Genomic DNA, 14,589 nt, shown 5'->3' with positions numbered 1-14,589 from the left:
TAGTGTAGGCTAAATGATGTGCTCTATAATGCAGAATAGCTCCTCGACTTTCTATAGCTTTAACTTAACAGTGCTACGATATCTCAACAAGGTCACAACTTGTTGCTAACATTTTTGTGAGGGGTCCCTCTAACAGATACCAGGTAAGAGTCCTCTAGAAGGTGTGACGGATTGGCACATGTCCAACCACAACCGTCATGTGTACAGTTTGTTTGTTACAAATAGATACTGGAGCACAACTTGTTAAATGTGTGTTGTATGTGAACCATCTTTAAACAACATCTGCCTTTCAGACAGGCAATACACTAAGACGATCCTCACGACAGCACAGGAGAACGCACTTCCGGAAACTTTCTGCACCTTGCAGAGAGAAGGGCTGTGCTGATTTCCTGACTAAAAACTTCCACAATAAACTTCCATGTCACTTCCGCCTCTAAGGGTTAAAAATTCGTATCCTGAACCCAACACAGCTGCCGATCAACTCATCCACTTTACTCACGCTCATCTGCTGCACCAAAGTAACATACAGGTCTTTAGGCCAATTGAAAACATGCGCGGAAAAAGAGGCTAACCTTCAAATGTAAAAGCTTGGACATAACAGTTGTCATCTGTTGCTGAGTGTGGGAACTATGAAGAGTGATATTGGCCTCACCCCTAAATATCAGAGGTGAGACCAATGTCAATTTTGATAGCTCCCATACCCAGCAACAGAAGGAAACATCTGTAAGATTTTAGATTCGAGGGTTAGCCCGTTTTTCCACGCATGTCTTCAGTTTGCCTCCAGAACAGCAAGTAAGGACCTCAGTTGGCATTCTCTGTTAAGGTTCGTGGAAATGTGATGAAACTTCCCCAGAGGGTATCAGGAAACACCAACCAACCAACCATCCAATGGGAAATTGTCGCCTGTGAAATGTGCACCATTGGGCCAGACCATCATCCATTCACAGGCCGACAAGTTGGCCAACACCCCAAGAGGGGGTTGCCAACCGTCTGGCTGTGTGGCAGACCCTGCTGGGACCTAGTCACGTGGCAGCTTCTACTGTGCCAAAACAGAAGGGTTCAAATGGCTCTGAGCACTATGGGACTTAACTTCTGAGGTCATCAGTTCCCTAGAACTTAGAACTTCTTAAACCTAACTAACCTAAGGACATCACACACATCCATGCCCGAGGCAGGATTCGAACCTGCGACCGTAGCGGTAGCGTGGTTCCAGATTGTAGCGCCTAGAACCGCTCGGCCACTCCGTCCGGCTCCAAAACAGAAGGGAAGAGGGCGGAGTGTGGGATGGTAGATAGCGGTCGAGGCGAGCAGGCAGAGATGCACCTGTGGAGCCTACACACCCAGACCCAGAACCAGACCACTACATAATCGCCTAAAGGCAAACGCTTCAGGGCAGAGCTGCTTTGGCATGGGGTTGGCCGACTAGTCAGCCTGTGAATGGGTGGGTTTAGTGAAAGTACGTCAAGATCGGACACTTATACCCAAATGGGAGAACAGTTCCCATCCCCTGCAAACTGGGAAACAGGTGCCGTTTTTCACAATAGTGACCAGCACTCGCCGCCAGTTGATGCCAGAAAACAGTACAGTACAGTAATTAATTACTAATTAGTGATGTAGTGAGGGTATAACACATGTAGCTGCTTCAAGTGCCTTTCCTGTTTAATAAATGGTCGCACCACCAGAATTACACATCGAATGTTATAAATGAAAATCGGAGATTGTGAGTAAATAGAAAATATTAGTTCCAACTCTATACACTAATCTAAATTTATATCTAGTTTACGCAGAAACTGTTTGATTCAAGACACTTTGAATATGTCACTCTGAATAAGTCAAAAATTAATTTGCTGTGCATTTGCGAAAACTCAACCATATTAGCAAAAGTAGCAAAATAAGAGATTGTAGTTATCAGCCACCATCCACATACATCATCAGCTAGGAGAGGCTTCTTTGCATATATCACTGTGTATTGACAAACACTGACAGCAAAAGTGAACAAATTAAACAGTCACGTATACACTGAAAGAATTAACATTCACTATCTGGTCCAAATTATTCGGGCACCCCTATGTAATGCAGAATTCACCACTAGATGTCACGAGAAGCGGATTCGCCAGTATAAAAGGAGGCGGAGTGGTTTTTTTTCTTTGTGAATAGAAAACAAGTAAAAGCAGAATGTATTGGTCAGAAGGGAACACTGACTTAGAATGTGGACTAGCCATTGGAGATCACCTGAGTAACAAATCCGACAGGAATATTCCACCCTTCTGAAGCTGCCCAAGTTTTCGAAAGGAAAACCTTAAGGAACAACCAGAGCAAACCCAAGCCCATGCAGACCTCATACATTGACGTACACTGACCGCCGAGCATTGCGGAAGACAGCTCCAAAGAATCGCATGAAATCGGTGGAAGGAATCACTCCTGATTTCCGAATTGCTAACAGCACTCCAGCTAGCACGATGACTGTGCGTAGGGAGTTAAGAAGAATGGGACACAATGCAATGATTTGGAGTGATCAATCATGCATCGTGTGGTAACCCGATGGAAGTGTTTGGGTTTGGCGAATGTCTGGAGCACGTTACCTGTCATCAAATGCAGTGCCAACATTCAAATGTGGAGCAGGCGGTGTTGTGGTACGGGGGACGATTCGTGATTAGGGTATGGTCCCTTTTTTTCGCTTTAAGGAAACACTAAATGCGGAAGGATATGAAGGCATTTTACAGCATTGGCTACTGCGTGTACGGCACCGGAACAGTTCTCAGTTTGTTCGTATCAGAATGACTGTCTATCCCACCACAATACAGCAACTGTCAGAGATGGTTTGTGAACGATTCCTGAAATGGACAGGCCTATCAACATTTCCGACCACAACAAAATGAAACACATTTGGATGAGCTAGAACGTTGCTTTCGCTCCACATCCTATCGTCCAACATCACTACCTTCTCTGGCTTCTACTCTCGAGGAGAAATGGGTAGGCATTCCTCCACAGGCACTCAGACATCTCGCTGAAAGTCTCTCCAGCAAAGTCCAAGCCATCGAAAGGCGATGGGTGGACGCACCTCATATTAATGTCCACTAATATATGTTCAGATGCTATTGCTCAGATAGTGTACAGCTTAAAGATTTCCTTCTCTTATGTAGGAAAACCAAATCATTTATGTATAATCAAACTCGCAGGCATAAGTTAATGGACAATTTATAAATATACAACTAAATGAAACCGCCATGGCTGCATACTGAATTATACACTCATGGAAATTGAAATAAGAACATCGTGAATTCATTGTCCCAGGAAGGGGAAAGTTTATTGACACATTCCTGGGGTCAGATACATCACATGATCACACTGACAGAACCACAGGCACATAGACACAGGCAACAGAGCATGCACAATGTCGGCACTAGTACAGTGTATATCCACCTTTCGCAGCAATGCAGGCTGCTATTCTCCCATGGAGACGATCGTAGAGATGCTGAATGTAGTCCTGTGGAACGGCTTGCCATGCCATTTCCACCTGGCGCCTCAGTTGGACCAGCGTTCGTGCTGGACGTGCAGACCGCGTGAGACGACGCTTCATCCAGTCCCAAACATGCTCAATGGGGGACAGATCCGGAGATCTTGCTGGCCAGGGTAGTTGACTTACACCTTCTAGAGCACGTTGGGTGGCACGGGATACATGCGGACGTGCATTGTCCTGTTGGAACAGCAAGTTCCCTTGCCGGTCTAGGAATGGTAGAACGATGGGTTCGATGACGGTTTGGATGTACCGTGCACTATTCAGTGTCCCCTCGACGATCACCAGTGGTGTACGGCCAGTGTAGAAGATCGCTCCCCACACCATGATGCCGGGTGTTGGCCCTGTGTGCCTCGGTCGTATGGAGTCCTGATTGTGCCGCTCACCTGCACGGCGCCAAACACGCATACGGCCATCATTGGCACCAAGGCAGAAGCGACTCTCATCGCTGAAGACGACACGTCTCCATTCGTCCCTCCATTCACGCCTGTCGCGACACCACTGGAGGCGGGCTGCACGATGTTGGGGCGTGAGCGGAAGACGGCCTAACGGTGTGCAGGACCGTAGCCCAGCTTCATGGAGACGGTTGCGAATGGTCCTCGCCGATACCCCAGGAGCAACAGTGTCCCTAATTTGCTGGGAAGTGGCGGTGCGGTCCCCTACGGTACTGCTTAGGATCCTACGGTCTTGGCGTGCATCCGTGCGTCGCTGCGGTCCGGTCCCAGGTCGACGGGCACGTGCACCTTCCGCCGACCACTGGCGACAACATCGATGTACTGTGGAGACCTCATGCCCCACGTGTTGAGCAATTCGGCGGTACGTCCACCCGGCCTCCCGCATGCCCACTATACGCCCTCCCTCAAAGTCCGTCAACTGCACATACGGTTCACGTCCACGCTGTCGCGGCATGCTACCAGTGTTAGAGACTGCGATGGAGCTCCGTATGCCACGGCAAACTGGCTGACACTGACGGCGGCGGTGCACAAATGCTGCGCAGCTAGCGCCAGTCGACGGCCAACACCGCGGTTCCTGGTGTGTCCGCTGTACCGTGCGTGTGATCATTGCTTGTACAGCCCTCTCGCAGTGTCCGGAGCAAGTATGGTGGGTCTGACACACCGGTGTCAATGTGTTCTTTTTTCCATTTCCAGGAGTGTATATATATATTAACGGGGGATCAGCTGAAAATGGGTGCCCCGACCGTGACTCGAAGCCGGAATCTCCTGCTTCAGTTGCAGACACTCTATCCCCTCCCCCCCGTGCTGGCCGATCCATCTGAGCCTCCGAGGACACATAGTGCGACTGCTGGGACTCCCCTCTGGCACGTCTCCCGTGAGACCCACATTCGCAACGTATTGTCCCGCATTATATTCATAGTACCCCCGCCCATCATACTCATCACTCGCGGCCTTACCACCGATTTCCGTGAGAGTTCGAGAACTAATGAGGAGGTACTGAATAGGATTGGGGAGAAGAGTGGTTTGTGGCACAACTTGAATAGAAGAAGGGATCGGTTGGTAGGACATGTTCTGAGGCATGAAGGGATCACCAATTTGGTATTGGAGGGCAGCGTGGATGGTAAAAATCGTAGAGGGAGACCAAGGGATGAATACACTAAGCAGGTTCAGAGGGATGTAGGCTGCAGTACCTGCCGGGTGATGAAGAAGCTTGCACAGGATAGAGTAGCGTGGAGAGCTGCATCAAACCAGTCTCAGGACTGGAGACCACAACAACAACAAACGTACAGGAAATTCGCCAATTTGGGCGCTGACATCCTGTCCAATCCATTATGACAGAGAAGGCGACCTAATGAAACTTGGAGGTAAAATGAAAAGGCAACATACATTCTTATAAGTGGCAATACATTCCGAGGGAGGACAGAAGAACCACACATACGAGATTTTCTGAACGAAATGTGAAATTGCTTTCTGTGTTACAGACAAGTTGGAGCAACGCCAAAACTTAAAATGCCATTCGTAAATTGCAACATCACATCCAGTCTGAGCCTCCGAGGACACACAGTGCGACTGCTGGGACCCCTCTCTGGCACGTCTCCCGTGAGACCCACATTCGCAACGTATTGTCCCGCATTATATTCATAGTACCCCCGTCCATCATACTCATCACTCGCGGCCTTACCACCGATTTCCGTGAGAGTTCGAGCACTGTTTGTGCATCCGCACAGAAGATGGTCAAATGGCCGATGAGCCTTATCTATATATGTATATGAAGATGGTATCTGTTATTCCGGGTTCGAGTCCCGGTCAGGACACACATTTTCAACTGTCCCCGTTGACTTATTTGGTTAGGGGATGTCATGGGGAATGTTGATTTGTAGCTTAGCATCCGAGTGTATTCTGTGAAAGTCCTGTCATTTCCGCATAGCCATTGCGGCCCGCATCTACCTGAACGGCCTCACTGCCCTGAAGCACTGGTCCTCCACCACAGTCTTTACGCTCAGTCCAACCCTGGCTGTCAAACTGATAATGCTCCGATGCCTCAGGGCGTGTTCTGCTAATCGATCAATTTCGTTTAGTGAGGCGAAGCCGTCAGTTTCCCCTTTCTCCAGTCCCATTCAGTATCCTCTCAACTATTATGCTATCCAACCATATAATCTTTAACACTCTTCTATTATAAAACTACATTTCAAAAGCTTCTATTCTCATCTTGTCGTAACTGCCGACTCTAAAATCGAAGTTAGAAATTATCAAATTCCTCTTTCTGAGAAACGTTTGTCTTCCTATTGCCAGTCTGCATTTTATATCCTCTCTACGTCGGCTATCTTCAGTTCTGCTGCGCAAACATTGAAAAAAAAAAAACAAAAAAAAAACAAAAACAAAAAACGTCATAGTTGACAACTTGGACGATACCTTGTAGTTATCGGTATATTAAAAGGAATATATGTTGGAATAAGTTACGAACTAATTAACGGAATGCAGTTTTCGTTAACAGAAACTGAAATGTTTTGTTGAATTTACGAATGTCCAGTGATGGGTGTTTGTATGAATCTTGCCGCTGAAATAAAGATAAGGCGCGGAAGAACGACGGTGAGGAAGTAAAAAAATAGATTTCGATATACAGTGCGTCACACATTTTGGAAATCACTTTTTACAGACTTTATTACCGTCGTGAAAGTATTTTCATAGAAACAAAGGTAACTGAGCCAATAAACCGAATAAATAGTAGTTACACTATTACACCTTATCGTCACACGGGAGATGAAGGGTCCATAATTCAAAACTACTCAGAAATATTGGTTAACAACGTCCGAAATTTTGTCGATGAAGGTCTGTATAAAATTATCCCGTGAGGAACTTTAAGTGTACATCTGTTTTGTTCCAAAAATTGCAGAGCTGTGCGGCATGTATACATTGTACTATCTTTGTGTTGCTGTTTTTATTGCACAGTAAACAAATTTTTTGCTATGAACCGAGGTCGTCGTTTGTGTACGCCACAGCTCCTTTTTTTTACTTCGTTCCATTCAACTACTAATGCTGTAACTATCCCCCCCCCCCCTCCCCCGCTACTCGTGGTTATTACCTTGCGTTTTCGTTTATCAATCTGATAGGTATCTGCATCAGTACGATACATTGTTAAGTACAGACTCATTCGATGTAGGCGGTCCGTCAAAATACCAACAAGAATATCATAACATGAATGATGTATGCGGACAAGCACTAAAGCACTAAAAATTGTTCCACACGTCACAGAGCGAGACCCAGAGAAATGATCTCTCAGTATTTACTTCCAGCGAAGTTACCTCTGACACTTAACGCTTACGTTATGCTGAACCGCTGAGACGGCTTGTGCTGCCACGAATTCGCACCGTCAGAACGAGCACGGCACGTCACCAGCCACAGATGTTCTCTGATGAACGCTCCTACTGGAGCGTGGGAGTAATTTCCCGCCCACGCAGGCGTTCAGACGCGCCAGAATGCGGCAAACAGAGAGACCACTGCTGCCTGACATCCTCTAATTAACACTCGCGTGCCTAAGACGTGAGGCAGGCCCAAAGACGACGTACATTACATCTGTTACCTCAGTAAACAAAATTTCCGCCACAGATTAAGTTCTGCTCCATAGTAAACCCACAAACGAAAACATAGGAAGTACAAAATAAAATAGTATTGTGGTACTTCAAAAATAAGATACACATGTCTCCCACGCCAAGACCATTCCAAAGAGTGGCGCTTTGTCAGAACACGATAGATATTCCGTGTTTCCTGCAGAAACAGATCCGCACCGGTACTGAATGCCAGGTTCATCACACTGTGGGAGTGCAGTAGCACGGCGACTGGAGACGTACTCCGTAGGTGAAGTATGTCGGACAGTACAGTTGATGTGGACAAAATACCTAAATTGAACAGAAATACACCATGAAATTCTAGCGGCATCGCGGGATAGCCGCGCAGTCTTAGGCGTCCTGCCACGGTTCGCTCGGCTCCTCCCGTCGGAGGTTCGAGTTATCCCTCGGGCATGGGTGTGTGTGTTGTCCTCACCGTAAATTAGTTCAAATTAGATTAAGTAGTGTGCAAGTTTAGGGACAGATTACCTCAGCAGTTTGGTCTCACAAGGTCTTACCACAAATTTCCAAATTTTTGTAGCGGCATGTGGACCAAATAAAATTTCGCGTCTGCTCATAGTGAAATGTTGTAACAATTTGATCAAGGACCACAGAAGTCGTTACTGCTGTCCTGTAAGGAAGGCCATCGACATCGAACTCAGACGACAATGCCCAGACAACAGAGGAATTGATTCGAAGTAGTTGCAGATTTTCCGACGATGAGATGTTCACACAGTGGGTTCTCGAGTGATCATCAGTGTTCGTATTCCTTTGTTCAAGGATTCGGACGATTGGTAGGTTGCTTCAACAATTGTTTAAAGAGACTTGGTGAGAATGTTGGATAACAGTGTCTTGTATCTACGACATTTTGAAGTGTAGTGCAATGTTGGGCAAAAGTTACTTGGCCTGCCACAAAAATAGGTACTTACTTTCTGAAGTAAGCTACACTAGGTACTTTCTTTCTGAAGTAAGCTACACTAGGTACTTTCTTTCGGAAGTAAGCTACACAATAGGTACTTACTTTCTGAAGTAAGCTACACTCATGCTCATAAATTAAGGATAATGCTGATACGTGGTGAAACAACGCTCTGGTGGGTGGTTTTTGGGTTTAAATCACCTCGGGGTATGACCATGCGGTGCATCTGATTTGCTGTCGTCGCACGGTGGCGCCGGCAGCAGTCCACATACGCAGAGGTGTGTTGGTGCATGTCAGAGTACGGTGCAGTGAGTAAGTGTGCAGATGTTTTCAGACGTGCTAATGGTGACTGTGATTTGAAAATGCCTCAAAGAACACATATTGATGACGTTATGAGGGGTAGAATACTATGGCGACTGGAGGCTGGTCAAATACAGCAGGTCGTACCATGGGCTCACCGTGTGTCACAAAGTGTGGTCTCAAGATTATGGCAACGATTCCAGCAGACAGGAAACGTGGTCAGGCGCTACAGTACGGGACGTCCACAGTATACAGCACCACAAGAAGACCGATATTTCACAATCAGTGTCCGCAGATGACCACGGAGTACTGCAGGTAACCTTGCTCGGGACCTTACCGCAGCCACTGGAACAGTTGTCTCCAGACACCCAGTCTACAGACGACTGAATAAACATGGCTTATTCGCCCGGAAACCTGCAAGTTGCATTCCACTGTCACCTGGTCACAGGAGAGCCCGTAAAGCCTTGTTTCAGGAACACAGTACATGGTCATTGGAACAGTGGTCCCAGATTATGTTCATTGATGAGTCCAGGAATAGCCTGAACAGTGATTCTCGCCGGGTTTTCATCTGGCGTGAAGCAGGAACCAGATACCAACCCCTTAATGTCCTTGAAAGGGACCTGTATGGAGGTCGTGGTTTGATGGTGTGGGGTGGGATTAAAAAAAATGGTTCAAATGGCTCTGAGCACTATGGGACTTAACATCTGTGGTCATCAGTCCCCTAGAACTTAGAACTACTTAAACCTAACTAACCTAAGGACATCACACACACCCATGCCCGAGGCAGGATTCGACCCTGCGACCGTAGCAGTCGCGCGGTTCCGGACTGAGCGCCTAGAACCGCTAGACCACCGCGGCCGGCTCAGGTGGTGCAGTGGGTCCCACCTTCCTACTGTTGGATGATAACGCACGGCCCCACCGAGCTGCCATCGTGAAGGAGTACCTTGAAAAAGAAGATATCAGGTGAATGAAGTGGTCTGCCTGTTCTCCAGACCTAAACCCCATCGAGCGCGTTTGGGATGCTTTCGGCCGACGTATCGCTGCAGATCGTTAAACCCCTACGACACTTCAGTAGCTCCGAGAGGCACTGGTGCAAGAATGGGAGGCTATACCCATGCAGCTGCTCGACAACCTGATTTAGAGTATGCCAACCCGTTGTGCGGCCTGTGTACGTGTGCATGGTGATCATATCCCATAGTGATGTCGGGGTACATGCACAGGAAAAAGTGGCATTTTGTAGCACACGTGTTTCGGGACGGTTTTCTCAACTTATCACCTGTACCGTGGACTAACAGATCTGTGTCGTGTGTGTTCCATATGTGCCTATCCTATTAGCGCCAGTTTTTTGTAGTGGCACATTGTGTGGCACCACATTCTGCAATTATACTTAATTTATGAGTATGATTGTAGTTGCATGAGGAAAAACCGACAACAAAAATTATTGACACAAATCCAACATTTTCAGCTTATAACCGTTTTGACAATGTGTAGAAATTACGTCCTGTTGGCGCCAGAGCTCTGTACATGTAGTAATGAATAGACAGATGGAGTGTGTACTGGGACTCCCTCCTCTAGTATTACCTTTTTTTTTTTTTTTTTTTTTTTTTTTTTACAGAAATACCCGACACCAGGATTAATCCCGAATCTGGTGTAGGTGAACATTCTCGGATGTTCCACTGAAGGAATTTCGTTTGATTTTGTATACGATGTATTGTATTTGTGGCTAAAATGTATAAAAAGAAATTAGTTTGTTAGTACTCTGTACGTACAGGTAGAATTGCTCTTCTTTCCGAAATGTTTGAAATTCAAAATATCTGGCCTAATTGAAATTCATATTATTAATAGCACAATCTAACGTTGATTATTGAATTTATTTTTGGATCAATTTATAAAATAATGATATATTTTAGCGGAGATTCTTTTTTTGTCTAGAAAGTTTGTAAATTCTTTTGCTTTGTAAACTCTTCGGAATATTATGAGTACCACAGAATGTGGGTGGTTGTGGGTATGCCTCTGATGGAGAAGGATGTATTTTTTTATGGTCGACACTAACTACGTGATTTGGAATATTAAGTGGAAATTGTAAAGACGTTGTGATATTGAAAAATGTGACAAGGAATAAAATTGAAGACTAATACAGGCAAATCTTCATCAGTTATTTAGTCACAAGGAACCCACACCGTTATAAGTGAAAATTTCAGCCTCAAGAATGTACGCCTATACGCAACTATTGGAGCCAACAACAAGAAGAGAAACTGAAGATAAGTAGAAAGTTTCTCTTTTGTGTATCTTATCCCTATCGAAGGTGTCAAAACTTGTGCAAAGACAGAGAATTTTAATAACGATGTGCGGTAGGGCAAGATTACAAGTCATACACATCAGTCTGCCTACTTAGCTGAGTGATAACTTGCGGGCCCGGATTTCTATTCGCGGCCGGGTTGGAGATTTTTCTCCGCTCGTGGACTGGGTTTTGCGTTGTCCTCATCATCATTTCATCCTCATTACCAGCACGCAAGTCACCCAATGTGGCGTCGACTGAAATAAGAGTTGCACTCGGCGGCCGAACTTCCCCGGATGGGGCCTCCCGGCCAAACATTTCTTTATACGAGAGGGTTTCGGAAAGTAAAGAACGATCGGTCGTGAAGTGGAAAATACAGTGAAAATCTGATGAAACTTTGCACAGATGCGTTGGGCACTGTGTCTAGTATGCCCGTCGATCGCATCATGTCGCTCTTTTCATTTCTGAGCTCACAGTGAGAACGAAAAGCTGGCTAGAAATTAGCGTCTCCCGCCAAGTATGAGGGCCTGTCGAAAGATTTTGCCTGAAGGTATATAATCCAAATAACATAACTGTCATATGGTTCGTTCTACACGACAATTCTCGGCCGCACTCTGCAGGGGCAATGAAGATGCTCCTGCAGCGTTTTCGATGGAAAGTGTTTGATAACCTACAATACAGCCCGTTATTGGCTACCCCTGAAGTTCATCTCTGCTCAAATAAACCTCTGGCTATGGAAACAATATTTTGATACAGACAACGAGCTGTAGTCCGGAGTAGAAAATTGTAGAAAAGCACTGGCGGCTGTCTTCTATAACGGGGGAATTGAAAAGTTGGTACAACGCTACGACAGATGTCTAAGTCTGAGTGGCGACTGTGTAGAGAAGCAGCTGGAAGGTGTAGCTAACCGTTGCAAATAAAACAGTTTTGGTTTTCACTGTGGTTTCCATTACGCGACCTGTCGTTCCTTACTTTCCGAATAGCCCTCGTTTATCAAGTTCAAAATCTTGATTTTTCACTTAGGCGATATTCAAAATTATCGCAAGTTTCCAAATTTTCGAATCCCCTAATTTCGACCAATGATTTTGGGAAGTTTCCCTTGATTATTAGGCGAAAGGCAGAACTGGAAATGCCCTTCTAAATATTTCCGTTTGGACTCCACAATATCTCAATCGCAACCTGCTGGAAAACTATGCTGAAAACACGTTCTGTGACAGGTTGTTCCGATGTAATGATTAGAAAGATGAAAAAATCCAAATACATTATTTGTTATTGCCTGAGACAATAGAAGAAATTGCAGCAGGAACTCAGAGGTGATAAAAGTCATGGAGTACCTCCCAGTATCGTGTCGGATCTCCCTTTGAGCGGCCCTGTCCAGCAGATCGACGTGGCATGGCGTCAACAAGTCGTTGGAAGTCCCCTGCAGAAATATTAAGCCATGCTGCCTCTATAACCGTCTATAATCGTGAAAGTGTTCCCATTGGAGAATTCTGTGCACGAGTTGACCTCCCAATTATGTCCCATTAATCTTCGATAGGATTTATGTCGGGTGATCTGGGTGGCTAAATAATTCCCTCGAATTGTCCAGAATGTTATTAAAACAAATCGTGAACAGTTGGCCTGGTGACGTGGTGCATTACCATTCATAAAAATTCCATCATTGTTTGGGAACACGAAGCCCACGAACTGCTGGAAACGGTCTCTCACACCATTATGGAGCCACCATCAACTTGCACAGTATCTTGTTGACAACTTGGGTCCACGGCTTCATGGGGTCGGCGTCAAACTCTGACACTACCGTACGCTCTTACCAACTGAAACTGGGACTCATCTGACCAGGCCAATGTTTTCCAGTCGTTTACGACCCATCCGATATGGTCACCAGCCCAGCATAGGCGCTGCAGACGATGTCGTCCTGTTAGCAACGGCATTCGCATCATTCGGTTGCTGCTAGAGCGCAATGGCTCCATTTTCGCCACCCTGTGCTGACGTATGGGTTTGTCGTACTTCCCACATTGATTTCTGCGTTTATTTCACGCCGTGTTGCTTCCCAGTTATCACTGACAACTCTACGCAAACGGCGCTTCTCACAGTCGTTAAGCGAAGGCCGTGGTGAGTGGTAAAGTCTTAAACTTTGGTAATCTCGGCACACTCTTGACACTGTGAAACTCAGATAATTGAACTCCCTTATGAATTCCAAAATGGAATGACCCATGTGTCTAGCTCCAACTACCATTCCGCTTTCAAAGTCTATTAATTCTCGCCGTTTCATCTACATCTACATCTACGTGATTACTCTGCTATTCACAATAAAGACCTGGCAGAGGGTTCAATGAACCACCTTCATGCTGCCTCTCTACCGTTCCACTCTCGAACGGCACGCGGGAAAAACGAGCACTTAAATTTTTCTGTGCGAGCCCTGATTTCTCTAATTTTATCGTGATGATCATTTCTCCCTATGTAGGTGGGTGCCAACAGAGTATTTTCGCAATCGGAGGAGAAAACTGGTGATTGAAATTTCATGAGAAGATCGCGTCAAACGAAAAACGCCTTTGTTTTAATGATTGCCACTCCAATTCACGTAACATGTCTGTGACACTATCTCCCCTATTTCACGATATTACCTATGTGATCGTTCCAATTTAGGTTATTTGTAATAGTAATCCCTAAGTATTTAGTTGAATTTACAGCCCACAGATTTGTGTGACTTATCGCGTAATCGAAATTTAGCTGATTTCTCTTAGTACTCATGTGAATAACTTCATACTTTTCTTTATTCGTGGTCAATTGCCACTTTTCGCACCATACAGATATCTTATCTAAATCATTTTGCAAATCGTTTCGACCGTTTGATGACTTTACAGGACGGTAAATGACAGCACCATCTGCAAACAATCTAAGACGGCTACTCAGATTGTCTCCTATGTCCTTAATATAGATCAGGAACAATAGTGCCTATAACACTTACTTCGGGAACGGCGGATATTACTTCTGTTTTACTCGATGACTTTCCGTCTATTACTACGAACTGTGGCCTTTCTGACAGGAAATCACGAATCCAGTCGAACTGAGGCGATACTCTGTAGGCATGCAGTTTGGTTAGAAGACGCTTGTGAGGAACGGTGTTGAAAGCCTTCTGGAAATCTAAAAATATGGAATCAATTTGACATCCTCTGTCGATAGCACTTATTACTTCATGAATATAAAGAGCTAGTTGTGATTCACGAGAACGATATTTTCTGAATCCGTGCTGCAAAATGATTTAGATAAGAAATAAATCGTTTTCTTCGAGGTACTTCGTAATGTTCGAATACAGTGTATGTTCTAAAACCCTTCTGCAAATCGACGTTAGTGATATAGGCCTGTAATTCAGCGCATTACCCCTATTTTCATTTTTGGGTACTGGTATGACTTGAGCAATTTTCCAGTCTTTAAGTACGGATCTTTCTGCGAGCGAATGGTTGTATATAATTGCTAAATATGGAGCTATTTCATCAGCATACTCTGAGAGGAACCTG

The sequence above is a fragment of the Schistocerca piceifrons genome, chromosome 8, assembly GCF_021461385.2.
Source record: "Schistocerca piceifrons isolate TAMUIC-IGC-003096 chromosome 8, iqSchPice1.1, whole genome shotgun sequence".
Taxonomy (NCBI): Eukaryota; Metazoa; Arthropoda; class Insecta; order Orthoptera; family Acrididae; genus Schistocerca; species Schistocerca piceifrons.
Note: the sequence above shows the minus strand (reverse complement) of the source record.